The sequence below is a fragment of the Dasypus novemcinctus genome, chromosome 4, assembly GCF_030445035.2.
Source record: "Dasypus novemcinctus isolate mDasNov1 chromosome 4, mDasNov1.1.hap2, whole genome shotgun sequence".
NCBI lineage: Eukaryota > Metazoa > Chordata > Mammalia > Cingulata > Dasypodidae > Dasypus > Dasypus novemcinctus.
The window spans coordinates 9,542,322-9,569,747 of NC_080676.1; the positions used below are offsets into that span (position 1 = coordinate 9,542,322).

The 27,426-nt window shown below is 51.3% G+C and overlaps 1 long non-coding RNA gene across 3 annotated transcripts in view; it reads right to left on the bottom strand.

Moving 5' to 3' along the window:
* Positions 1-14,316: 14,316 nt before the first annotated feature.
* LOC101436566 (uncharacterized) overlaps positions 14,317-27,426 on the bottom strand; it is a 35,339-nt gene continuing 22,229 nt past the window's right edge. Inside the window, exons 2-5 of one of the 3 annotated variants that reach the window (XR_011648566.1) lie at positions 26,328-26,636; positions 26,095-26,230; positions 25,636-25,731; positions 14,317-20,818 (exon numbers count right to left, since the gene is read on the bottom strand). This is a non-coding gene — a long non-coding RNA (uncharacterized lncRNA). Of the gene's footprint in view, positions 20,819-23,506; positions 23,656-25,635; positions 25,732-26,094; positions 26,231-26,327; positions 26,637-27,426 lie in introns of those variants that run through there. The other 2 variants (XR_009185418.2, XR_009185419.2) reach the window with 2 other exon arrangements.

Genomic DNA, 27,426 nt, shown 5'->3' on the forward strand with positions numbered 1-27,426 from the left:
AAACCTGAAAGTTCTTATCAAAATATTAGCAAATCTAACTCAACAACAAATCAAATAGTAATGAGTTTATCTCAAAAATGAAATTTTGATTTAACATTCAAACATCAATCAGTGAAATGAAAAATGTTAATAATAATGTGTGTGAAGAGAGGTATACGGAACTCTGTATTTTCTGCATGATTTTTCTATAAGCCTACCTACAGCTCCTCTAATAAAAAATAAATCAGAGATATATAGATGAAAGGAAAGGAAGGAGGGAGGGAGAGAAGGAAGGAAGGAGGCAGGGAGGGAGGGAGGAAGTACCTGACCTGTAAATTTGAAATTATTTCAAAACAAACATTTTTTAAAAAAGCAATGTTAAAAAGGATTTGAATCACAAAATTGAGTAGTGATAACCAACTGTGATCAGTAAAGCTGAATTATATCCTGCTTAGGAAAGAATGATGAAAATAAATGAGTCAAATGAGAAACACAAGAAAACGAATGAGGCGGTGCCATTTACCAGGTTAGCTAAGCGCTCCTGCGAGTCGCTGGGGTCGTCTCAACACACGCTGAGGCTGCACTCCACGTGGTGGGGGGAGTCTAGGGCGGGCTTCTGGGCCATTGAAGGGAGCTGAAAATACCCAAGACTCCCTGAGCACCCAAGGTGAGGCTTGAGAGGGCAGGGGCCCAGAGGAGGCCTGGGTGAGACCGCAGAGGACGCATCGGTGCGTCGTGGCCATCAAGCCGGGCTGGGCACAGAGACAGGCGGAGAAGCCACCCCGCGGGCAGGGCAGCGCAGGCAGGGGCCGCTGACCTCCCCGTGCAGGAACCCCCAGATGGTTTCCCCTCCACTAAGTCACCCCTGCCGGCGAGCGGAGAAAAGCAACCGAAGAGGAAGTGCAAGAATCTTGAATCCGCTGCGTTTATACTCACCTGCCATAGATAAAATCAGCCCTCAGTTGTGTTCGATCAGCAAATTTAGCTCTTTGCTTGAAAAGGGGGTTCAAGAGCCACCTGGGTCCAGTGATGGAGAAATAAAGATATATGTATTTGCATGTCTGGGTTGGGATTGCAAAATTTCCTACCTGTTATGGAGAAATAAAGATACATATATATGCATGTCCGGGTTGGATTGCAAAATTTCCTACCCGTTAGCAAATCACATTTCTACCTTCCTTCTTGCCAGTGTTTGCTCCTTTGCAAGCTCGGAACATCGTGAGACGTTTTCCCGTGGATTGTCTCCTGTCCCTGGCTGATTGTTGAGGGATTGCCATCCTGTGCCATGAGGCTTTAGAGGGTTCACGGAAAGACGGTTCATCCTCCCCTCTGTAAGAGCAGAATGTGCCAGCAGTCTGCTGGGTGGTGAATAAACGGAATTAACTACCATATGACCTAGTAATTGCACTCCTGGGCTTTATCTCAGAGAAATGAAACCTGACAGTCACACAAAAACCTGCACATGAATATTCTGGGCTGCTTTACTCATAATATCCCCAAACTGGAAATAACCCAACCGTCCCACAACGTTGACTGGGTAAACACCCGTGGTCCATCCACACTGTGGACCACCACCCAGCAGCAAAAGGGAACACACCACTGACCTGGAGGAGTCTCCGGAAAATAACCTTAAGTGAAAAGAGCCAATTCCAAAAGGCTACCTACTGTATGTTGTCATTTACGTAACACTCTTGGAATGACAAAATTATAGAAGTAGGAAACTGATTAATGGTTGCCTGGGGTTGGAAGGGGGTAGGTGGGAGGGAGGGGTGCGCTGAAAGGACAGTGTGAGGGGCCCCTGTGCTGATGGAAATCTGCCTCTAGGTCAACACCCTGCTTGTGGCATTGTACCACAGTGTTGCAAAATAGTACCTGTGGAGGAAACAGGATAAGGGGGCATCTGATCTCTATTATTTCTTACATCTGCAGGTGAATCTACAATTATCTCAAAGTAAGATGTTTAACTTAAGAAAAATTGTCCTGGCAGTGGACTTGGCCCAGTGGTTAGGGCGTCCGCCTACCACATGGGAGGTCCACAGTTCAAACCCCGGGCCTCCTTGACCCGTGTTGAGCTGGCCCACGCACAGTGCTGATGTGCGCAAGGAGTGCCGTGTCACGCAGGGGTGTCCCCACTTAGGGGAGTCCCACGGAGTCCCATGCGCAAGGAGTGCATCCCGTAAGGAGAGCCTCCCAGCACGAAAGAAAGTGCAGCCTGCCCAGGAATGGTGCCACACACACGGAGAGCTGACACAGCAGATGACGCAACAAAAAGAGACACGGATTCCCGTGCTGCTGACAACAGAAGTGGATGAAGAAGGTGCAGAGGTGGACGCAGAGAGCAGACAACCAGGGTGGGGGCGGGGAGGGGAGAGAAATAAATAAATAAGTCTTTTTTTAAAAAACTTACATTTCTAAAAAAAAAGAAAAAGTACCCTGATTTGGATGAGGAATTACAGGGTCATCCCGCCTACCGGCCGCCACGACCTGGCCTTCGCTTACTTCTTTAGTTTCAAGTCCTGAAACTCCCAACTTGCACTTGAACCGCACAGAACTGCTGTGTTCCCCGTCGCCTCGGCCAACTCTGCGGCTTCCTCCTGCACAGCGGAGGCGCCCTGCGCCCAGAGACCTCCTCCACCACGTCCCCGCGGCCCCCAGCCATGCTGACCTGGGTCCCCGGTGTGTGTCTCAACCCCAGGCAAAATCGCGGGATATCCTGCTCCTCTGTCTCCTCATCTGGGCTGGGAGCGCTTCGAGGCAGGTACGGTGTCGCCTTCTCGTCTACCCCTCAATAGCTGCCGGGAAAATGCTTGTTGAGGGAGCTCAACCAGCACCGGGTGCAGGAGAATTTTGGGGGGGCAGTGGGGGGGAGTAGGAATAGCATCTATTCCCAAGCCCGCACCCTAACCAAAGCAAGGAACCAAGCGTCTGCCAGCCAGACTAGAGTAACTTTTCGAGAAAATATAACTTTCCTTTATTATAAGAAGCCAAGTCCTTAAGAAATGGTGTGCCTGTTTAAAATGTCTAATTCCATCTGCATTATTTGGAAAGGTCCCTCTCCATAGTAAAAGGGAACATGTTACTCAAAATCAAGCACTAAACTGGTACATAAAGATTTTTAAAAGTCCACAGAACTCCAAATCTTCTTATGCTTCCATTTAAAAGGATCAACTATCAACTTCTTTCCCCCCAAAAAATTCTGTCTCGCTTCTTTGAAGTTCCTAAACACAGGCTTTGTCTCCTGTTGGGTGATTCGGCCCCCAGGAGCCCCACTTGGCAAGGTTCCCTCAGTCACTAGGTCACTGGTAAACAATAAAGAGCTGACATACTTGCTTCTGACCTGCTTTTCACAAGACCGATCTTTGGAGAAATGCTTGCTAATTACACTTCTTGGCACCAGGAGAGGAAGAGGCAGCTTGGCGCAGCAGGTTAGGGCAAAGGGACTCTGGCACATTCCTCAGATTCAATTGTGAGGTTAAAATAAGGCCAAGGTCTAGAAAGGAAGATTATGGTTCTTGGTTGCACTCAGCAGAACCGATCCTAGGGATGGCCATAAAAAGGAATTTGTTGGCAGGAGGTGAAGCAGATCACAGAATTGATGGAAAGGCTGGGAAAAAATGTTTGAAAAGTGGGCTGGGACTACAGAAGGGCAGACAGTGGGAAGCACTGCCCAGCTCATCCACAGGAACAGCTGCCACGGAGACCAACATCGCTGCCACGGACCGCCTCCGTGTCGCCGCTGCTAAAGCCAGTACTACCCGGGCTGGCCTAGCAGCGGGAATCGACTGGCCCCCGGCTTCCTCGTGGGCTGGTGGCATTCCACCCGGCTCGCAGAGAATCCCGCTGCCTGGAGCTGTCTCTGCATCCAGCTCCAGCAGCAGGATTAAGCTTCACCTCGTTCAGCCGGGCTTCATCATAACCAAAAACAGCATCTTTGAAAGGTCCTGTTTACGGTGCGGTCACGCCCCCAGCCACGGCTTAAGGGCGTGTGCTTTTTTCATGGACACATAATCCAACCTGCCACCCCAACACCGCGCTAACATGCCGCCAGTCATACCTCTCCTAAGCCTGCGCCCCCTACTACTGCCCTCCAGTTCCCCCCACGGTCACCACTCCCCCTGACACTGGGCCACCGGCCATCAGCACTGGTACTGCCATCACCAACCCTGCTCTTCCTGATGTGGGCTATGGGTGGGAGGCTCTTTGTCTCTTCGGAGATAACCTTAACCTAAGCTGCCTGTCCTGACTTGTGGGTGTGGGATGGTGAGAGGCTGCAGTCCTGCCCTTGCTGACCATGGCAACGACTCAGTCCCAGGAAACAGTTTATCAATGCAAACAAGCTATAAACTTTAAATATTCAGGGGAAATGCAAACCAAATGTGCTAAAAGCTTATCTAGAATGTATGAAGTCCATGCTAAATCTTACCTAGGATGTGGAAGATATATGCTAAGTCAAGCCTATTGAGAACTGAAACAAAAGAACGATTTAGCCCTTCTTCTGTATAAAAGGAACTCAGAATTCTTATTCCGGGCTCGGGTTTGCAACAGAAGGCTCCCGAGTCCAGCCGGCCGTCAATAAACCATTTTTCTTTTCTTTTCTTTTTTTTTAAAGATTTATTTATTTATTTAATTCCCCCCCTCCCCCGGTTGTCTGTTCTCTGTGTCTATTTGCTGCGTCTTGTTTCTTTGTCCACTTCTGTTGTTGTCAGCGGCACGGGAAGTGTGGGCGGCACCATTCCTGGGCAGGCTGCACTTTCTTTCGTGCTGGGCGGCTCTCCTTACGGGGCGCACTCCTTGCGCGTGGGGCTCCCCTACACGGGGGACACCCCTGCGTGGCAGGGCACTCCTTGCGCGCATCAGCACTGCACATGGGCCAGCTCCACATGGGTCAAGGAGGCCCGGGGTTTGAACCGGGGACCTCCCATGTGGTAGACGGACGCCCTAACCACTGGGCCAAGTTCGTTTCCCTAAACCATTTTTCCTTCTCAAAATCATTCCTGAGTCCTGGCCTTTCTATACGGAAATAATTTAACCTCTCACAACTGCTACAACAGTACTGGGGCTAGCCAGTTGGTTGAGCCTAGTGGTAGGTTCAGGCCGTGGCTTCCAGAAGCAATGGAAGAGGGGATCAAATGCTTTCACACTCTGAGGCTGGAGGCAGAGCCCTTGCCCTGCATACGAAGCACCCCCAGAGGATTCCCGTCAGCAGGAAGAGGGTTCTCTTGCTAGGTGGCTGAGAAACAACAAATGTGACTCATACTTCGTGCTGCAGGATGATGAGAAACCTCCCCCCAGTTTCTTCTCTCTCTTGAAAAAGCTTTATTTCATGCACCCACTCCCACCAGGAAATCCTTGGGCCACTTCAGACCAAATAGAGCCAAATGTACCAAGTATTACGTTGACAAAAGATTCTTGGGGAGCAGATTTGGCCCAATGGATAGAGGGTCCGCCTACCACATGGGAGGTCCGCGGTTCAAATCCAGGGCCTCCTGACCTGTGTGGTGAGCTGGCCCACGCGCGGTGCTGATGCGCGCAAGGAACTGATGCGTAGGGGTGTCCCCCACATAGGGGAGCCCCACGCTCAAGGAGTGCGCCCCGTAAGGAGAGCTGCTCAGCGCGAAAGAAAGTGCAGCCTACCCAGGAATGGCGCTGCACACACGGAGAGCTGACACAGCAAGATGATGCAACAAAAAGAGACACAGATACCCAGTGCCACCGACAAGGATACAAGCAGACACGGAAGAACACACAGCAAATGGACACAGAGAGCAGACAACTGGGGTGGGGGGGGGATAAATAAATAAATAAGTCTTTAAGAAAAGAATAACAGAAACGCCCCCATCCCCGAAGTTCAGGGTGGGACAGGTGTGGGGAGGCGTGGCTGTTGACCATTAGGAACCAGTGGTTTCCAGTTCAGGCAGAATCCTCAACTGCCCTGGAGCCACCCTGAGCGGTCACCTCCGAATGTCTGCTAGCTCCAGGCCAAGAGCTGGGGGCGGGGGCGGGGGGGGGGGGTGCTGGTGCTGATGGCAAGGATAACAGTAAAGTCTAACATTTGAGGAGCACTTACTGTGCCCCAAGCATGGTTCTAAACGCTTCATGTGCAATATCTCATTTAATCTTCGCAACAATCCATCACAGTAACCGAATATTAAGAGGCAAAGACCTGGAGAGGTTCAACAGCTTGCCCAAGGTCGCACAGCTAGTAAGTGGTGGAGCAGCGACGGGTCTTTACTCCACGCCACCCCGCCCTGTGAGCAGCCGCAGTAGGAGGCAGGGGTGGAGCCGCCAGAGTCCAGGGCTGCGGGAAAGGCAATCCCTACGACAGACAATGCCTGCTCGTGCCGGCTGAGGCCAGCTTCCCAGGGGCGGAGTGGCTGGCCCCCGCCTCCTTCTGCCCCGTATTTCCTCACTGCCCCTCCCTCCAGCGTTGAGGGCAGGCAGGCGATCAGCAATCCTGGGTCACTGCCTTACCATTTCCTCAGGAGTTCCAGTGTAAAGGTCTATTTGTGGACCACCAACCAGGGACCTGGCATGTTGTACCCAATCACCCATTTATTCTTCTTAGTATCTCCACGTGGAGGCTTATTAGTCGCTCCATGTTCTGGTAACAAAATGGAGGCTTAAAAATTTGGCCAAGGCTCAGAGCCAGAGGGCAGTGGAGCCGAACTGCCCGCCCAGGTGGCTCCAACTGTCTCCAACTGTCTTCTCTCTGTGTGCACCCAGGAAGCCACCACTACTCCCAACCTGGCGCCATCCAAGACCCCTCCACGCTCACCTCCACCTGCAGACGTGGGAGCGAGTGGACACGGAGAACGGCTGGGGAGCACGGCTAGCAATGGGGGTGGGAAGAGGAGAGCCGAGCAAGAGCAAGTGCAAAGCTCCAATAAATATGAAAATTAAAATAATATCCGGCCTTAATTGAACGCGAACCATGTGCCAGGCAGGAATGCTAAGTCCCGAACCTTCATCACCTCCTCTAAAATGAACGCCTCACCCCGCTGAGCCAGCTACATTAAGGGAGCGGAGTGAGGCGTCCCCTCTGCCGGAGGGTGTGGCCGACCGGTCTGGGAAGCCCAGGCCTGGGGAGCAGGTGCAGGGAACGGACGAGACGCGGGCGCACAGGTACGCCAGGCGAGGCTGAGGCCGAAGCTGAGCTCCCAGCCCAGATCCCCGCGGCTGGGGTCTCCAAAAGCAGATCCTGAGACCAGGGCTTGGGTGTCACCTGGGAGGTGGCCCCAGGAGGCAGTGGGGAGGGGCGTGGGGAAGGGAGCGGGAAGGAAAGCAGGCCAAAGCAGGGCGAGGCAGCGAGCAGGCTACTCCTGCGGGCACCGGGGTTCCGCCGCCCGTGGACCTCTGGGGGCCCCGGGGGGCCATCAGCTGGTGAATCTGCCCACAGCTCACCCATCACTGGCTGAGGCTGCTCCCAGGGCATTACTTTCCTGCGCCGTGCTGTGGGCGGATGGTCGTAGGCCCCGCAGTTGACGAGTTCTCCACCGTGACCCAGCTTTGCAAGCCATACCCCCCAGCCCCAGCTGGCCCTTCCAGGGAAGGTGAGCTGAACACACACGAAATGGGTACATGACAGTCCAGGGAAGCCCTCGAGTGACTGCCCACCTGCCCGGCCCTGTCCCTACAGCAGGGCTTCTTCACCAGGGGTCCTCAGGTCCACAGAAAGATTTCAGGGGGTCCCTGAGCTTGAAGTGACAATTCGGAAAAACGTTATTCTTGTGGGGAAGTGTTGGTGCGGGTGTGTCATAAAACTCCCTGCCGCTGCATGCTGAGAAGGGGCCGGTGGTTTGCCCCTGACTGGCAAAGGGGTCCAGGGAACAGAAAAGGCTAAGAGCCCCTGCCACACAGGGTCTCGGAGAGCAGAGGGGAGTGGTGGGCCCCCTCCCCGTGCACACGTCAGCAGGGGTCAGCCGATGAGGTTGGAGACCCGAAGGCCCCCCAGAGCCCTGAGTGCGGCTCTCACCTTGTCCTGGTCTCCTTGGCTGTGGCCTGTGTCAGGGGAGCCTTGCAGGGCTGGAACTCAGTGCCAAGACAAAGTGCATGTTGTGCTTTGTAGCAAAGTGAACACTCTCTCGAAAATACGGTCTGCTTGGAGCCCTGTTTCCCTGGCTTTCCTCTTCCAAAGGCCAAGAGCTTGAAAACACTGCAATGTGAACTATGCATTAAATTTTTATACACTAATATATATTTTACTGAACTTTTTAATAACCCGGGGAGAAACGGCTTTAAATAATTCAATATGGTGTTGGCCCCGAGCTGAACTATGCTACAAGTAACCATGGATAAAATATGACACTAATATTGCATACCTTAATATAATAAATGTTTATCTTGATAATAAGCCATTTGAATTCTAGTACCGTGCGAGTTACGGTTGCCGTGGCGTGGCCTCATTAAGGTTTTAAATGAGACGTCGGCAGCGACGGCGACACAAACATACACGTTCATCCGCTTGCTGTTTATAAATGAACCAACTGGACAGTGTACAGCTTGTTCATCAGGAGAAGTGTTAAATGCCATTTACGAAGCAGTTCCATGACCGGAGGATGTGTGTTGCCAGTGCCGTATGTTCTCCCTCAGAGCCAGCTTTGGGATTTTACAGAGAGCCGGACATGAGGACGGAGGCCGCCTCCCCACCCAACAAGGAAGCATTGTCAGTGGAAGGCACCATCGACACACAGCAGGTGCCTAATAAAATCTTGTTGGATGTCTCTTTAAATGTCTGCCTTAGGAGTGCTGATGCGGGCAAGGAGTGCCGTGCCACGAAGGGGTGTCCCCCGCATAGGGGAGCCCCACGCGCAAGGAGCGCGCCCCGTAAGGAGAGCGCGAAAGAAAGTGCAGCCTGCCCAGGAATGGCACCGCACACACGGAGAGCTGACACAGCAAGATGACGCAACAAAAAGAAACACAGATTCCCAGTGCCGCTGATAAGGATAGAAGCAGACACAGAACACACCGTGAATGGACACAGAGAGCAGACAACTGGGGGAGGGGAGGGGGGGAGAAATAAATAAAAAATAAATCTTTAAAAAAACAAAAACAAAAACAAAACAAAAAATATCTGCTTTAGGAAGAATCTAAGACGTGGTGTGGCTCCCAAACCTAGCCATGTGTCAGGATCGCCTGGACAATGCATTAAAAATAAGGTAGACACAGGGTCAGACTCTCCAGAGATGCAGCTCAGAAATCCTACCCTCAGGTTATGGGTAAGATTTCCTTTTCCTTCAATTTCTTCAAGATCTTTAAGTAGAGCCTCTTAGAATTGGAAAAAAAGACCTTGGAAATAATTTTGTCCAACTCCTAAAATCATATACAGCAAGTAGGACCCAAATTCAGTATTCTGATGTTCAGGCCAAAGCTTCAAAATTCTTTCCATTAAGTCTGTGCCTCCAAACTGGGGGATATGTCCACTTAGGGATACACAATTGTAATAATACACAATTGGGTTACAAGTAAAAGAAACTTAATGCAACCAACTTAACCAAAAAAGTTACATGGTTTCAGGTACAGCTAGATCCAGCAACTTAAATGATATCCTTGAGCCTTTGCCTCTTTCCATCTTTCAGCTTTGCTTTCTGTTGGTTTGGCTGATTCTCAGGCAGTTTGACTCGTCTTGGTGCCCTGAAGCTCTGCGCTCCATCCTAGCAGTTTGGTCATGCCAGCGGAACTAGACTTCTCTGTCCCAATAGCAGCAACAGAAACCCCTGGCAGGGCTGATGCTCATGGGTCCAACCGGGGCCACATGCCCATTCCTGAAGTCTGAGGGCATTACCCTGAGTTACAGGTCTGCCCCAAGACAGAGGACGGAGTATGTAGACAGCAAGCGGGGCAGAGTGGTTCCCAAAGAGAAACTGAGGCCCTGGGACCAGAGAGGAGACAGAGGCAAGGCAGGAAAAGCAACAGCTGTCTCCTCTCAGGAGCGTGCCAACAAGTAGACAAAGTCACGGTAAGCTCGGGCTTCTTTCTGCAGCTTTCGTTTTACTCTGAAAAGTAATTTAACACATCGATGTTATGTTAAAATAGGCCCTGAAATGGAGTGCCAAATTCTCACGAATTTTTAAGATGAAACAGGAACTTCAAAGAACCCATGAGCTTACAGCAGGTGGTTCAGGCTCACCCCAGGCTCCACAGGCCCTGAGGCAGTAGAAACGCTCAGTCAGTCTGGGAAGTCTGGCCCTAAAATGATCTGCGCATTTGCATTGTTCACTATTTGTTCTCTTGATAAATCTAGGGTCTCCCCACCCTGATTATAACTGCTGCATGACAGTGTCTGTCCCTTTGTCTCTCCTTGTGCTGTGGGAAGCAGATCTTTCTTTGAGTAGAAGGCCCTGGAAAACCCACTGCTCCCCTCCCCTGCCCCTGGTCTCAAGCCCTTTGCCTGGACCTGAGGGCATAAATGGAACAGTTGAGGTACTCAGGGAGCAAGCTGGGAGGAAGTTGACACCACACTGAAACCGGTTTGGCCCTGGCACCACCAGGCTGGCTGTGCACTGTAGCCATTGGATTTCCTTTCCCCACCTCGGCCATTGGACAGAAGGACATGGGGTGGGTCCACCCAGTCATCCCGCTGACTGCCAGGCCCTGCTCCTGGCCCTGGGGACTCAGAGGGGAGTGACATTGCCCTCAAGGTGCCCTTGTCTGAGCAGGGGGCTGGGAAGGCGTGAGGCAGGATCTTAAGCACCAGGGCCGCCGTGTGTGGTCGTGCAGGTTCAGCACCTGCGGGGGCGAGCGGGTCTGAAGTGCCGTCACCTGCTAGCTTAGCTGTGAACCCTGGCCCCGGGAAGGGCGGCAGAGCCGTGCTGTGCGACAGCAGAAGCCCTGAGGGCTCAGGTGTGAAGAGAAAGCTGGGAGGCAGCACTAAGGCGGTCTGAGGAACCAGCCCCCAAACCAGGGGAATTTATATGGCTAGGAGTCTTCAAGAAAGAGTCGGGAGGTCATCGGAGGGGTTGTGCTTATGCACACCTCAGCAGGATCCCAGAGACAGCCAAAGTAGATACAACCCCAGGTAACGGTGCTCCTGAGGGCTACGGAGACACCCAGGTTCTATGGTCATGGCAGATGGCTCTGCAGTTCAGTGCTTTGCCACTGGGCCCTACTTTGGAGTTTGTGTTCCTGAGTGTGATGGAGTTGGACTCAGATGTGACCTTTCTACACATGCCTCTTCTGTCACTTTTACTGGACCTGTGGTTGGTGCTGGGGTTTGTGTATACTCAAACTTCAATCTCTGGACTGTCCATGTGCCAGCAGGAGAACTGCATCCATCAACCATGTGGGATCTAAGCCCCCTCTGGATATAGAGGTGGAGTGAACATCACCATCCCAGGGTCCACAGGATGGAGGAATAAAATATAGATTAAAGTGGATTTACTGGTATCCTACTATAGAACTATTGTGACTAGTAATGGAAGAATTGTAGCATTGATCTGGAGAAAGTGGCCCGGGGGTTGCAGAGGGCAGGAAGAGGGAAGAAGAGATGTGATATGGGGGCATTTTCAAGACTTGGAGTTGTCCTAAATGATATTACAGGGATAGCTGCTGGACATTATATATCCTGCCATAACCCACCGAATGTACTTAGGGGAGAGTGTAAACTGCAATGTAAACTACTATCCATGAGGTGCAGCAGTGCTCCAAAATGTATTCACCAAATGCAATGAATGAGCTACAATGGTGAAAGAGGTTGAGGTGGGAGGAGTGGGGAGGTGGGGTGTGGGGTATGTGGGAACCTCTTATATATATATTTTTTTGCATTGTCATTCTACTAACTTTATTCTCTATACACAGTGCTCTTATATATTTTAATGTAACCTGCTAGCTTAGCTGTGAACCCTTGTGTAACTTTTAATGTAACTTTTTTGTGATCTATGTATCTTCCAAAAAGTACAATTAAAAAATAAAAATTTAAAATTAACAAAACAAAACAAAACCAGGTCAGCAAACCAGCAAGGAAGAGAAATTTCAGGGAAAATGCAGAAACCTGGTTTAGAAGCAGAGCCTGGAAACCAAGAGAGAGGATGGGAAGTCCGAGGAAGCAGCTAGTGGGGGTTGGGCCTGGGGCAGTCTCTCCAGGAGAGCCCAGCTGCCCACTGCTCCCCCGCCCACTCCCTGGCCTGCCCCTGCCTTCCTCTGTAGTGCTGGGGGCTACCTTCCCAGGTCCCCTTGCTCTCCGTGTAGGGCCTACCAATGGGGGCACTGGGGGAAGACTGGAAGGTGGGAGGAAGTAAGGATCTAGGGCATTTCTCCCCTTCTCTCCCACTCCATCCAGTGGGGTAGTAAAGAATTAACTTTCCCCAGCGCTGGCCTCTGCCCTCCAGGGTAATCTCTAAACCCTTGGAATGTCCTGCCTGATAAGATCTCTTTGTTACCGGAGGGCCTCAGGCCACACCAAATCATCAGTGCTAACAATGATTTATGAAGAGGGCTTTGGGCCCCCTCCCCCCTTGGGGGCTGGAATCTGGAGCCCTGAGGTGAAAGGGAGCTGGGGGAGGTGGGGAGGTCAGGGGTGGGCAGAAAGGGAAGTAGCAGGAGGGACAGGTGGGTGCCTTGCAGACCAGTGGGCTTTTCAGATTGAGGCACAGGCACAGGGGCGGGGTTGGGGGGAGGAGAAGGCCTCCCTTCCAGGGATCTGCCCGCCCATCTGCAGATGGACTTTTTTGTCCCACGCGCAGGCGGCCGGCCACCAGCTGCTGGCCCCATCTGCTCTCAGGGAGGAATGCTGGGGCTGCAGAATGGCCCAGGAGGCTGGGAAAGGGGGTCTAGCAAGCGAGTGGCCCTGGGTCCCTGTTCACCCGGGGGCATGACCCCCTCCCCTGCCCGCCACCCGGCGAGGGGTCAGCAGAGGGAGCCCTGGGTGGCTGAGCTCCTGCTGTCTGCAGTGTGGCCTCCGCAGACGCGCGCACACCCTGCCCAGGCACAGCCCTCCCCCTGTGGGAACCCCGGGAGCAGCCTTCCAGCCCGGACACCCATCTGCCCACGTCCTTCTCACTCGCGAGGCCTAGCAGGGGATGTGAATCGCAAGCTTTCCAGGGAAGCAGATCTGTCGGCCACTTTGAGTGGAGCATGTTGCCGACAGCTGGGTCCGAGGGTCTCGGCTACTTCCTGAGAAAGAATTCAAAGACACGCCAGGTTAGTGAAGCAAGTCAAAGAGTCTATCGAAAGACAAGAAAAAGCGAGGGTACGTGTTGGAGATTTGAGCGCCTTCCCACCCGCCATGTTGAGGCGGAGCTCGCTGCTTGCCCCTGGTTGGCTGCTTCCCTGCCTTCCCATTGGCTTACCCACAGACCACTCACGTGTTGAGGCGGAGCTTGCTGCTAGCGCCCTGGTTGGCTGCTTTCCTGCCTTCCCATTGGCTTACCCACAGACCACTCACGGGGTGAGGCGGAACTCGCTGCTAGCCCCTGGTTGGCTGCTTTCCTGCCTTCCCATTGGTTTACCCACAGACCACTCACGTGTTGAGGCGGAGCTTGCTGCTAGCGCCCTGGTTGGCTGCTTTCCTGCCTTCCCATTGGCTTACCCACAGACCACTCACGTGTTGAGGCGGAGCTTGCTGCTAGCGCCCTGGTTGGCTGCTTTCCTGCCTTCCCATTGGTTTACCCACAGACCACTCACGTGTTGAGGCGGAGCTCGCTGCTTGCGCCCTGGTTGGCTGCTTTCCTGCCTTCCCATTGGCTTACCCACAGACCACTCAGGTGCGCCTGGCGGCTTGCAGGGAGCCAGTGGCGAGTCTTCCTGTTGGAGGGCTGCGGGGCTTCTTTGAGCCCAGGGCTTTCAAAGGGGACCATGTGCGTCCCTGCGGGCTTTTCCGTTGTAGCATTCGGCCTTGTTTTCCCACAGCCGCCTTCCCTGGGGGCTCCAGGTGGGGTCTCTTGGCCGTGTCCTTTGCTGGGCCTCAGCTGTGACGGTTCCTGCTCTGCTCTAACTGCCCTCCCCGTTTCCTATACTAACCTGCCTCCAGTAGGTGAGTAAGCCACTGCAGCTGGAAACTCCTGGCCCCTGGGGGTCACTACTGGCTCTCTTGCGGTGGTGTGGAAACATCACAGAAGGCCATGGGGAATGAGGGCACAAGCCCGGTCTGGGAGATTTTGCCTGTACTTTGAGCGCCTGGACAGTGGGGACAGGATCCCCGTCGTCCCTGTGTTTCAGTGCCCAGCTCAGGAATGACGCCCAGTCAGCGCCGAGCGATGCTTGTCTGGTATCTGGATGCATGAGAATTAATGAAAACCATGTCTCTTCCCCTCTGTTTCTCTCTCTAAATAAGATATGAAAACCCCTGCTGCTGTATTTATAATGCCATTGGCGCTGCAAAGAAGAGACTGTTTGCAGACTTGCTTTAGAGTTCACTATGTTAGTATATAAAGAACTTTTACAATGCAACAACAATTTAAAAATCGGCAAAGGACTTGAATAGATATTTCACCAAAGAAGATATACAAATGGCCAAAATAAGCACATGAAAAGATGCTCAACATCATCAGCCATTAGGAAAATGCAACTCAAAAATCACAATGAGATAATACTTCTCACCCACAAGGATACTATTATATATATGTTTATGTATATAATACGTGTCGAAAGGATGGGAAGATACTAGAACTCTAGTGTATTGTTGGTGAGAATGTAAAATGGTGCAGACACTGTGGAAAGCTACATGGCAGATCCTCAAAAAGTTAAATGTAAAATTACATTTGACCTGGCAATTCCACTACCAGGCATTTATCTGAAGAAAGTGAAAACAGGGTCTCAAACAGCAATGTTTCTAGCAGCATTATTCACAGTAGCCAAAAACTGGAAACAGCCAACAAATGAGAGGACAAACAAAATGTGGTATGTAAATACAATGGAATATTATTAAGCCGTAAGAAAGATTGAAGTTATGAGACATGCAACACGGAAGAAGCTTGAAAATAGTATGCTCAGGGAAATGAGCAGTGCACATAAGGACAATTTTATGGTATCTCTTAATAAGAGATTACTAGAAATAGCAAATTTGCGGAAATAGAAAGTTTACCAGGAGAGGTGGGGTAGAGGGAAAAGGGACAGTGTTTGCTTGGATTTTTTTTTTATTATATACTAAATTTTTGAGAATCTGATGAAAGCTATGAAAGTCTCTCCCAGAAAATTTCTCACACACACCTGCATCAGAAGTCACTATGTGACAAGCTCATGTAAAATGTTTTTCTCAGGCGGAAAACCTCAGGGTACTTGTTTCAGTTACTTCACTTGCTATAGCCCTCTACTTCTGTGACTTCTCCGAGACACTTCATATATATTATCTTGTTCAACCCTGGGATAAATATCACTATGGTTTTTCAAATTTAGCATGTGAGGCTATTGAAACTCAAAGAGGCTTGAACAGATTGGGGTTGAAATCCTGGCTCTACTTTATAAACTTAAGGCACTGCGCCTCTCTGCACCTCTCCAAGATGTATGGATTAAATGAGATAAGGTGTGCAACCTGGCATGCAGGAGGTAATTCATGATGGTGGTTCTCCTCTTACACCAGCCAGGAAGTTGTGGAGCTGGGATTTTGTTTTTTCAACCAACCATACTGGTCCTGTTAATTAATTACAAAGATGAAAGTTCTGCTTAGGATATGATGCTTCAATACACATTAGAAAGATTTCAAGAACAATCTTGGGGGAGCGGATGTGGCTGAAGCGGCTGAGTGCCCGCCTCCCACATGGGAGGTCCCGGGTTCGGTTCCTGGTGCCTCGCGAGAAAACAAAAACAACAAGCAAAAATAAAAGCAAAAAAAAAGAACTGAGGGAAGCCAACGTGGCTCCCTGGTTGAGTGCCAGCTTCCCATATATGAGGCCCATATATGAGATTCAATCCCTGGCCCCAAGTACCTCAAAAAAAATGCTTGGGACCCTATAATGCTTAGAATAACTAAAACATCAGTATCGGTGAGCTGCTGTGGCCTTCCCTAGCCCTAGGGAGGAGGTGCCCGAGTCATTTGGGGCCAAGAGGCCTTGGATGTGCCATTTCTTTCGCCTGCCTGCCCTCTGGTGGTGACTGTGGGGACCACAGGCTCAGCGCCTCCAACGTTCCGTGGAAGGAACTGGATTGTACCATCAAGCTGCTGCCGTTTGGCGACTATTGACAAACACTGCAGGAAAAGAAAGGAGGACCCCGTGCTTAGAGACTAAAACCACCACGGCCAGACCTCACTCCCCTGCTCGGTCACTAACTGGCTGTGTGAGCTTGGGCGGGTGGCTTCACTTCCACGGATCCCTGTTTCCTGATGGTGAAATGGGTAATACAGCCTAACACAGACAGTTTTGTCACGAATGAAATAATCGAGGTAAAAGACCCAGTAAACTGTAGATGCTCTATTAAATGTATCTCCTCTCCTTTCCTATAAAATAAAACCTTAACCAGCACATGATTAAATCACCACAGTCTAGTTTCTTGGACTCAGAGTAGAATAAAGGGGCCTGATAGAATGGTTCTCAAGACAACTTAGTGGAGGAGACACTGCAGACCCAGTCCCTGGCCTTGAGACGTAACTTCTGCTGGTGTCATTAGGACCAAAATGTGTGGACAGTTGCACAACACAGCAGAGCGGGAGGGGTGAACAGCAAGTATTCTAGCAGGCCAGGAAGGGCTGCAGGCTGGGCCAGTCCAGGTGAGCTCCATGGAGGACGGGGTGCTTCCGCTGGGGTAGGATCTGGAGAGGAAGGTGGGACTCAAGAGGGTGATCCAGATTGGGGGCAAGAGGTCCAGGGGCTTCGTGTAGGAGACCAGCCAGAGGCAAGAGTGGGAGGTCGTGCCAGACCTCCCCCAGGCCGGGAGCTTCACCTGGACCCCGTGGGTGGGAACGGGTTAGAAAATGTTCAAGAGGTCGGACGTGGTGCAGCTTCTGCGTGGAGCATGTACGTGGCATCTTTGTGCAGGCGAGGGGAAGAACAGCCAGGTGTGGCCAAACGTACGAAGAACTTGGGGCAACAGTCCTGGGAACTGGCATTGGGGAGGAATGGCAAAGGGCCACGCTTTCGACACGGGCACTCTTGGCAGGCTGTGCTTATCAGTACTCTTCTCTCCTACTCAGCCCAATCCCTGCGCAGGGCTGCAGCGGCTGAACCGGGGAGGCAGCAGCTTCTCCTGTCCCTGAGAGTCAGCAAGACACGACTCAGGGCCAATCCTAACCTGCTGAGCCGCGGAATTACCTGGGGCACCTGGGGCATTTGTGGAAAAAAGATACCAAGTCCCCGGCTCCAGCCCCCAAACCGCCCACGTAGACTGGGGTTTAGCCCTGGAATGTGTAATAGCTTCCCAGGTGACGGCGATGTTTATCCAGGGTAGGATAATTGGTGAGGTGGGGAAGAGCAGGGATCTGGAGTCAGACAGACCTGGGATCAGTTCCAGGTCCGTTCCTTTCAAGATGTGCTCCCTGGGCAAGTCACACACCTGAGTCCCAGTGTCATCACCCAGATAGCGGGCATAATCAACACTCCCCAAATTTACGGTGAGAGGCTCCCAGCACGGTGCCTGGCATACAGTAGGTGCTCAATGATGAACGATTAAGCCGGGGGATACCTGCTTGTCTTGTGCTCCACACATAGCCTTCTCCCCACGAAGAAGTGGCTGGAAGTGTCTTTGGGGAAAGAGGGGGAGGAAGGGATTGAGGCAGCCGATCCAAAAAATGAATGTGGAGGCTTGGCTTGCATCTTCCCTGGCCCCTGACACCATCTCATTGTTAACGGGCAGGAGGGGGTGCCATCGGGATTAGTTTCAGCGCCTAGTACAGACTCAACGGTGGCTAACACACACAGGGATCCTCTGGTTGGTTGGTCGGTTCTGGCTTTTCTTGTATATAAGAAGTCCAGGGAGCTCTACTAAGTCATCAGGGTCCCAGGTAGCTCCCATCTTTTCGCCCCACCACACGTGGCTGCCATCTTTAAAGTCACCACATGGCCCAAGACAGCAGCTGGAGTCAGGTGTTGCTTCTCATCCCAGGCAGTCAAAAGAAGGCAGGGAGGAAGGGAAAAGGGATGGGACCCCGAGGTCAGTGAGATTCCTTCCAGGAGCTTTCTCAGAAACTTGCTCGTGAATCTCACTGGCCAGAACCAAGCCTTGTGGCCACAACGACTTGCAAGGGAGGCTGGGAAGTATTGCTTTCTGTGGACAGCTGTGTGCCCAGCTAAGTATTGGGGATCTGTTACTAGGTAGAAAGGGGACAACAGATGCAGGGAGGCAACCTGCAGTCTCTGCTGGAGCTGTCTCCCCCAAAGAGAGCTGCCCAGTACACTCCAGGGGGTGGTTTGGCTTGAGAAATAGATGGTTGTTAGCACCCATCTTGCTCAGAGGAAGGGGGCATGAGCGAGAGGAGTGTAGAAGAGCGAGCCCTGCAGACACTAACAGTTCCGGATGGGGAGTGGGGAGAGGAGTCTGAGGAGGGGCTGAGGAAGAGCCAAGGAGGTGCAGCCAGAGCTGCAGGGGACGTCGGGGGGTGTGGGGCTCCAGGAGCCCCAGGAACCGGGTCTGGAGAAGGAGGGTGCGGCCCAGGTCGACCGCAGCAGGGAGGTGGAGAGGCAGGGGCTGGGGAGGGCGGCGACGTCACCCGGCCAGGGCCCAGCTGATGGGAGAGTCGAGAGAGAGCAGCCAGGCTGGGAGAACATTCAGAGGAGAGGAGAGACTTTTCCAGAAGGTGACTGTGAAAGAGGGCAAGGTGGGGTAGTAGCTGGAGATGGAAATGGGTTCAAAGAGGCTTTTAAAATGGTCTTCCCCAAGGATTAAGAAAGATTTGAAAGCATGTAAATGGACATGAAAAGAAGCCAGGAAGAAAGTAGGTAAAATCCAGACAGAAGAGCAGAGGCATGAGGCCCGAGCAGGCAGGAGGGGTGAGAATTCCAGACTCAGGTCGGGGGCACCCCTGTCATTGAGGGAGGGCATGGGGTGGGCAGGAAACACAGATGCCAGTGGAACCGAGAAAAAAAGTGGCATTTAAAATCAAAAGTGTATGGCCCCTCCCCACTTCCACCTCCCCTCCCTAGAGGTGGGAGGGGAAAGGAATTGCCCTCCTTGCCCCTCTTCCAGGCAGGGACCAGGAAAGGAGGAGGAAGAGCTGGGCCCACAGGAGGTGCCTGGCTCAGCCAGCTGCAGGGGGTCTTCAGCCAAGGAAAGGGAGGCCTGGGTGCCGTGGCCACAGGGCTGGGGAGGGCCGAGCTGCCCCGAGAAGAAAGGGGGAGGCGCTGGGTTGGCTGGGCTGGGGATGAGGGCAGAAGAGGGGGTGGGAGAGCTACTGTGCCGGAGAGGGGCTCCCGCTGGCAAAAGGAGCTGAAGAACTTAAGAACCAGAGTTCCCACGTTCAGTTCTAGCCTGTTTGCCTTTCTGTGATTTTACATCCACTGATTCCTCCCAATCTTCAGTGAAAATCTGCCACGCTCCCCAATGTGCATGGTTTTATGGGGAAGTCGATGGAGGGCCGTTCAGGGGTGTGCCTGGGCTGGCAAGGAAGAGGGAGGAGGGGTAGCCAACGGGACGGGAGTAAGGCTGAAGGATCCACTGAGGCAGGAACGCATGGCCAGGAGGGGTGTGTGGATACGAGCCCCTAGGAATGTGCGAGACTCTTGGGATGAAGGCGGGAAGGGGGTCGAGCGGGATCTGGGCCTCGCGTGGGTATCTGAGGAGGTGGTGGCAGGAGGCTGGAGGGTGACGGTGTGGGCGGAGGGGTGAGGCTGGAGAAGAAGGGAGAGGTTTCCCCCCAGCTGCCGGGGCACCGTGGAGGAACAACGTCGGGCAGCCTCGGGGACCCAGCCGGGGGGAAGTCCGTGGGGTCTGGGCTGCCAGCCTGAGAGTGTGGGTCGTTCTCCAGCAGGGCACGTGGGGCCGGGCACAGAGGGGCAGACGGGGGAGCTTGGGGCCGCGTAGGAGAGCTGGACAGAGGGCAAGCAAGGTGGAGAGGCTCGTGAGCGGGTGAGAAGCTCGACGGCGTCCAGGGCAGCGGAGGCCCCAGGGGCTGGTGGGGAGAACTTCAAGCTGTCTATCAAAGGCTTAAGGGTCCCATGGAGGTGAGGGGAAGGCGTTGGAGGGCGAGGGAGAGCTGTAAGAACAGGGGCTGGGTTTGGAGGGGACAGCGTGGACTTAAGATGCTAAGGGGGGAGAGGGCACGTGGGATGGTGCTGTCTTGAGTGTGCCGGAGGGAGGGAGTGGCTCAGGTAGAGTAAGGGGTGAGGGTCCCGGCACCCTGGGGAGGGGCTACAGGACCCGAGAGGCCAAGCCACTGCATGGGTCCACCCTGTAGGCATTGGAGACCCCAGGATGGTGACAGTCCCTGGGTGAGGAGGAGGACAGTGAGGGTGTCGGGGGGGGGGGGGGACGCCCAGAGACTGAGAGATGCCAGCACTGAGCAGGGGCAGATGGTGCCTGGTCATCAGGCAGAGCCCTCGAGGGAGGAGGGGACTTCCCGGCAGGTGGTTTGGAAGGGGCCTGGCGAGTAGGGAGACCAGAGGTGGGGGGCGGGGGAGGAGGATGAGCGTGCTGCACTGCAGGAAGGAGGATGAACGCGCTGCACTGCAGGATGAACGCGCTGCACTGCAGGAACCTGCGGGAGAAGCGGCGTCCTGGGGTGGGCAGTGAAGGCCGGTGGTGGGGGACAGCCATTGGGAAAGGGTTAAGAACGAAAGGGTGTCGTGAAACAAGGCTTCCGGAGGCCGCCATGGGAGGGGCTGGCCCATCGTCTTTGCAGCACACCTGACTGCAGGTACACAGCGGCCGGGATGCCGTCCTCTGTCCTTCTCCAGAAACACGAGACTGGGAGGGATGTGCCTCAAGCGGTTGAGCGCCTGCTTCCCACACGGGAAGCCTGGGATTCGGTCCCCGGTGTCTCCTAAAAAGCCAAAAACAAAGAACAAGCAAACAAACAGAAAAAAAACAAACAAAACAACAACTTCGGGGCGCTGATGTGGCTCGATGGTTGGGCGCCGGCTTCCAGCATACAAGGTCTCCAGGGTTCAATCCCTGGCCCTGGTACCTCAAATACACACACGCACACACACGCACACACACCACCACCAACAAACCCCACGTGACTGATGGGTCACTGCACTGCTCCCTGGGGAGCCCGGCGGGCCCTTCAGTTCTCAAGGCAGTGTTCCAGAGCAGGGAGCTGCAACCCAGAGGCCGAGTCTCACCTTCACCTTTGGCCTGTTTTTGTAAACAATTAAAGTTTTATTGGAACAGAGTCATGCCCATCCACTTACGTGTTGCCTTTGGCTGCTTTCAAGCTCCAAGGGCAGAGCTCATTAGTTGTGGAATGACCTGAAAAGCCTAAAAATTTACTATCTGGTCCCTGAAATAAAAGTTCACTGGACAAGAGTTTATGAGTGAATAAACACACTTGCTTTCCCTGTATTACAGTGAAATCCTGCTCAGAGCTACCTGTATGCTTTTTCTTTTCCTATTTTTGTTTTCTTTTTCAATGAAGTATGATATACAGGGCATTAATTGCAAAAACTGCTCTAATCTTTAATGTGCAGCTGATGAATTTTTACACATCGAATACCTTTTTGAAACTACTATGCACAGCGTGATAAAATATATTTCCAGCTCCCCAAAAGTTCCTTTGTGCCCTTTCCCAGGCAATAGCCCCTGCTCTGACCTCTGTCATCATTGGTTTTGCCTGTTCTTGAACTTCATATGAATCCAGTGGTAGAGTATGTAGCCTTTTGTGTCTAACTTCTTTCATTCATTTTCTGGCTTAGCAATTCATCAATGATATTGCATGTAAAGTGCTTTGTTCCTTTTTACCACCGGGTAGTATCCTGTTATATGGGTATCCACAGTTTGCCAGTCCTCCTGTTGATGGGCATTTGAGTTGTTTTTAGTTTAGGGCTATAATGGGTAAAGTTGCAATGACCATTCCTGTACATGTCTTTTGCCAGGTGAATGCACTCATTTCTCTTGAGTGTATTCCTAGGAATGGGATTTCTGGATCATGCAGTAGGTATTTGTTTATCTTTAGTAAATATTACCAGTTTTCCAAAGTTGTGCCAACTGACACCCCATCTGTGAACCTCATTTAAATGGAATGAAAACCTTAGCTACTGAAATGTTGGCTCCTAAAGATAACAGATGAGGGAAATACCATCACTAACAGGCCTGGAAATCACAGCAAGAAAGTGGTCATGCCAGCCTTGAATGACTGTGGGCCAACTGGATGTCATGAATGCCCTAGAAAATGGACAGTGCCTCCCTGTGCTACCCAAGCCTGTGCACTAGGCCTGGGCTGGGTTCTCAGGCTGCATCAAAAGGATGTCTCCAGTATTTGGGTCACATCAATCATTCTTACAGGGGATTAGTGTAACCCCTCCCACCCAGAAGGGAATGTATTCACAGCAGTGGGATCCTGACCTGGAGCCAGGAAGGCTCCTGATTCTTCTCAAAAAACTGAGAAGGCAAAGCCATCATTCACCTGTACAGGGGAGTGTGGTAGACTGAATCAAATACTCAGCAAAAGGCATGTTAATCTTAATCCACATTCCTGTGGGTGCGAAGACATTTGGAAATGGGATCTTTTGAAGATGTTATTTTTAGTTAAGATGTGGCCAGCTGAGTCAGGGGGGCTCAACCCATATTACTGGAGGCCTTATAAAGAGAAGGACCAGAAGCCGTAAGTCAGAGAGGGCCACAGGGAAAAGCTGAAGTCAGTGGGACACCGGAAGAGCAGGCATAAGGAGAGAGAGCTTACCTTGTGATGGAAGACACAGGCCAGGTATCTTAATTCCCCAGCTACTAAAACAAATGCCGTGCAGTGGGTTGACGTAAACAACAGGAATTTATGGGCTCACAAGTCTTGAGGCTAGGAGAAGTCTAAAATCAAGACATGAGCAACGTGATTTCTCCCCAGAGACAGTGGGGTGGCCCTTGGTCCTTGGTTTTTCTATCACATGGCAATGTACATGGTGGCATCTCCTTTCTTTTCTGGGTTTGTTGAGTTCCAGCTTCTGGCTGCTTCCTGTGGCTTCCTCTCTGTGGCTTTCTCTCTAAGTCCTCCCGTAACAGGATAAAGACCTATCCTGTGTCAGGTGGCCACACCTTAACTAAAAATAACCTCATCAAAATGTCCTATGAACAGTGGGTTTATACCCCTGGGAATGGATTAAGAGTAAGAACATGTATTTCTGGGGTGCCACACCAAGAAACCTTAAGGATTGCAGTAGCACATACCAGAATGCTACAGACTTCAGGGTGAAAGCATGGTCCTGCCGGTGCCTTGATTTTGGACTTCTAGGCCCCAAAACCATGAGTTAATAAATGCTTGTTGTTTAAACCCACCCGTTGCATGACATTTGTCATAGCAGCCTGGCAAACTAAGCCAGGAAGCATGGACCCTGAACCAGAGAATCCTAAAATAATCTCCCACCCTATAGCTGAGGTCCCTATCTAGTGGAGGGACTGCCCAGAACCCCTCTTATCTGGGGTCACCCCTCCTTGGACAATGATATCACTGTCTCTCTGAATCCCAGGTTTTTTTCCTGCTTCTGACTTCGTGAGATGGGTTCACGCCCTGAATTACCTGCTATTTTCCTGAGCTACTCCAGTCAGCCCAGGAGACATCCTCCGTGGATCTCATTCATCAGATTGCAGACATCTGGAGGCCTTGCTATTGCAATTGTCGTAAGAGCTTGGTTTGGGACAGGCTGAGTTTCCAGTCCTGTGAGGTATCTGAGTCCAGCAGAAAAATAGATGCACAAGTAAAGAGCTAAGGAATTAGGATTCAGATTTGGTAAAAGAAGTGGATGAGATCACATTGCCAAAGGGCTGAGAAGATAATCTTGGGAAGCATAAAAATTTTAGGGCAGAGGAGGTGGAGGAGGAGGATTGAGAAAGAACCATGCACTTTTGAAAATAAGAACACGCCAGTCAGTCCTGCCAACTTGTAATAATTGTTCAACACATTTGGAATTTGTCCCAGAAGGCTATGTTCTATTAGTATTGGTACTTAGAAGAGCTGCCCTCTGAATTAGGTGCCAAATGGACTTCAGATCAGATTCTGAGATCTCTCTTTGTCAGTCCTCACCATGTCCATCTAAGAGATTAGAGGCAGGCTCCCTGTCATGTGGGTGCTTTGAGGGAGTCTTGGATTCGGCATCCCCAAGAATGAGAAGCAAAGGTTACCTGGACATTCCCCAGCAAGACTCACATATGTGACTGTATAAATGAGAGCTCAAAGACAGTGGTGGAGATGGTGTTTTGGGAAAGGGACACAACTCTGTTTGTTTGTTGTTAAAGATTTATTTTTTTATTTCTCTCCCCTTCTCCCCCCAACTCCGCCACTCCCCCCACCCCGTCCCCCATGTCTGCTCTCTGTGTCCATTCATTGTGTGTTCTTCTGTGTCCGCTTGTATTCCTGTCAGTGGAACTGGGAAACTGCCTCTTTTTTTTTTTTTGCATCATCTTGCTGCATCAGCTCTCCGTGTGAGCGGCGCCACTCCCGGGCAGGCTACACTTTTTTCACACAGGGCAGCTCTCCTTACGGGGCACACTTCTTTCACGTGGGGTTCCCCTATGCAGGGACACCCCTGCAAGGCACAGCACTCCTTGTACACGGCAGCACTGCACATGGGCCAGCTCACCACACGGGTCAGGAGGCCTGGGGTTTGAACCCTGGACCTCCCACGTGGTAGGCAGATGCTCTATCAGTTGAGCCAAATCTGCTTCCCGCAACTTTGTTTGGATAGGAAAGGTTAGGCAGTAAACTCCATGAGGACAGAGGCCATGTCTGCCTTGTCTTGTCTTTGTTTCCTCTTGCAACATATGGCCGTGTTTGGTGCTAGTAGACATTTATTGAATGAATAAATGATGTAATATGTGGATGGATGGGTGGATGGCTGTATGAGGGGATACACGGGTGAGCCAGTGGGTGACTAAATGGATGGGTGGATGGATGGATATGGATGGATGGATGAGGTGCGTGCATGTAGGGTAGGGTGCGGTCTCAGTCACTGTCTTCCAATATTGTGGTGGCTGCTCTTCCCCTCCCCTGTGGCCCAGGCTAGCAGAACTCTCTAGGAAAGCAGAGATACCATTCACTTCACTTCTTGAACATCAGCGATAATAATACATATTTCTCTCCCCAACCGTGAGGTTTATATTTATGTAACAAAAATATTGTAGGTGTAGAACTCAAGCCTTACAGAAAAAAAATAAGGTTGAGAAATGAATAATGTATGTGAATATGTATAACTTATATATATTTATATGGCCTTTTAAAAAACATAGTAAAGAGAGTGCCGCCCAAACAAAACAAAACAAAACACAATACCATTTTAATGACATTTGAAGCATTTTAGGTTCACAGCAATGGGTCCTGTATAATTAATGGGAAATATTGTTAGGATCTTCCTTCTCTGAAATTTCAAAAAGGTGCCTGTAAAACAAAGATTACTGTACATTTACTTGCCTTTGCTGTAAACAGTGTGCATCTAAGAGGCACTGTTTCTCATCTGCTTCATCCAACACACAATCACTCAAGGTCTTTCTGACATTGTGCTTGAGGGCCCCCAAGCCATGCCCAGGTGACTCATCATTTGTCTTGCCTCCACTCAAATGGCTCCTGAGCATGTAGGAAGGACACAGAAGTCCAGCTACACAACCCAGAATTTTCAACTTGGGGAACGCTAAGTTTGGGATGGATGCCCATACCTGTCCCTCAAGGTTTCTGAGGAACTCTCCAGAGAAGAATGGATGGGAGGCCCTTTGTCGCTCTCCAGGCCCCACGTAGCTTCTGTGCAATTCATGCTGTGAGATGACAAGAAGATCATCCTTTCAGAGAGACTGTTATGCACAGGTCAGACCACGTCACTCACCCACCCAGAGGCTCTGGGGCCTCCTCTCACATGGAGAATATCAGCAAAGCTCTCCATGGCCTACAAGGTCATCTATGATTGGCCCTACTAGCCCTGTGAACTCATCTCTTACGATGCTCCCTCTGCTAACTGGGATGCAACTTGCCAAGCTTGTGCCCACCCCAGGACCTTTGGACATGCTGTTTCCTCTGCTTGGAAGGTCTTTCCCCCAAATATTCTCACTTCTTCATTCTCTGTTCAAATGCTTCCTTCTCACAGACCCTTCCTCACCAACCCTATTTAAAATACTACTCACCTCCTCTATACCCTCGCCGTAAATTAATTTTCTTCATAGCAATAATTTATTCATTTATTTATTGTCTTTCTCCTCAACTAGGAGGAAAGTCCATGAAGGCAGGACGTTCTCTTGTTCACTGGTATGTCCACAGCACCTGGAACAGTAGCGGGTGCTTGCGTTAGTTATCTCTTGCTGTGTAAAAAATTACCACAAATGCAGTGGCTTAACACAGCTCTCATTTATTATCTCACAATTTCTGTGCATCAGGGATCCAGGCATGACTTAGCTGAGTCCTGGGCTTCAAGATTTCTCGTGAGGCTGCCATCACAACATTGGCCAGGACTGGCGTCTCATCTGCAGGCCCGACCAGGGAAGAACCCACTTCCAAGCGTCTGTGGCTGGCAGGACTCAGCTCCTGGTGGGTTGTTGGACTGAGGGCCTCAGTACTTGCTGGCTGTCGGCCAGGTCCTGCCCTCAGTTCCTTGCCACGTGGGCCTCTCCATAGGGCAGCTCACAACGTGGCAGCTGGCTCCATGGAGGCCAGCAAGGGAGAGAGTCTGCTAACAAGACATAAGTTACAATCTTATGTAAGGTAACCCCTGAAGTAACATCCCATCACCTTTGCCATATTCTATTGGTAGAAGGAGGTCACCAGGTCCAGCCCACACTCAAGGGGATTTTAGCACAAGGGCATGCACATCAGGAGGTGGGAACCCGTGGGGTCCATTTTAGAGACTCTCTGCCACAGTATTCAATAAATGCCAAGTAGTGTTAAACCCACTGTCAAAAGCTGACCTGGCTAGGAAAGCTGTGAAATTCGAGATTCTTGCTATTCATCTCTTGCCCAATGTAGAACTTCTGTGAAATTAACCTTTCCCTTTCCCAACTTCTCTGTTGTTTTTGTGGCCAGCCAGGTGTTTGCCTGTGTGGGCTGTTCCAGGTTTTGAGGGCTCACCAGCGACAAGTGACCCGCACACAGCCCAGGCCCTTTGAGAATCAACCTAAGGACCGCCATTCACAGAGTATATTTCATCTTCACCAGGAACTCTAGAGTTGATGGGATGTGTCCTTACTTATACCATGCTGGAAGTGCCGTTCTTCCTGAATGGATACTTTGCATTTATAATGGCTTGTTGCTAGCTGAGTTAATAATGCATCTCATAAAAAAAAGAAACACGTTGTTCAGTGGGGTAGATCTTATTAATATGATTCAATTTTAAAAGGGCTATTACTTCATCGTCATGATGTCTGGGATGCTGTTAAAGAAGAATTTCTTTTTTTTTTTTTTTTGGAAGGGTCACCATGACAACAGAGAGATTTCCTCCCACCCACAGGGTCCAAATTGATTAC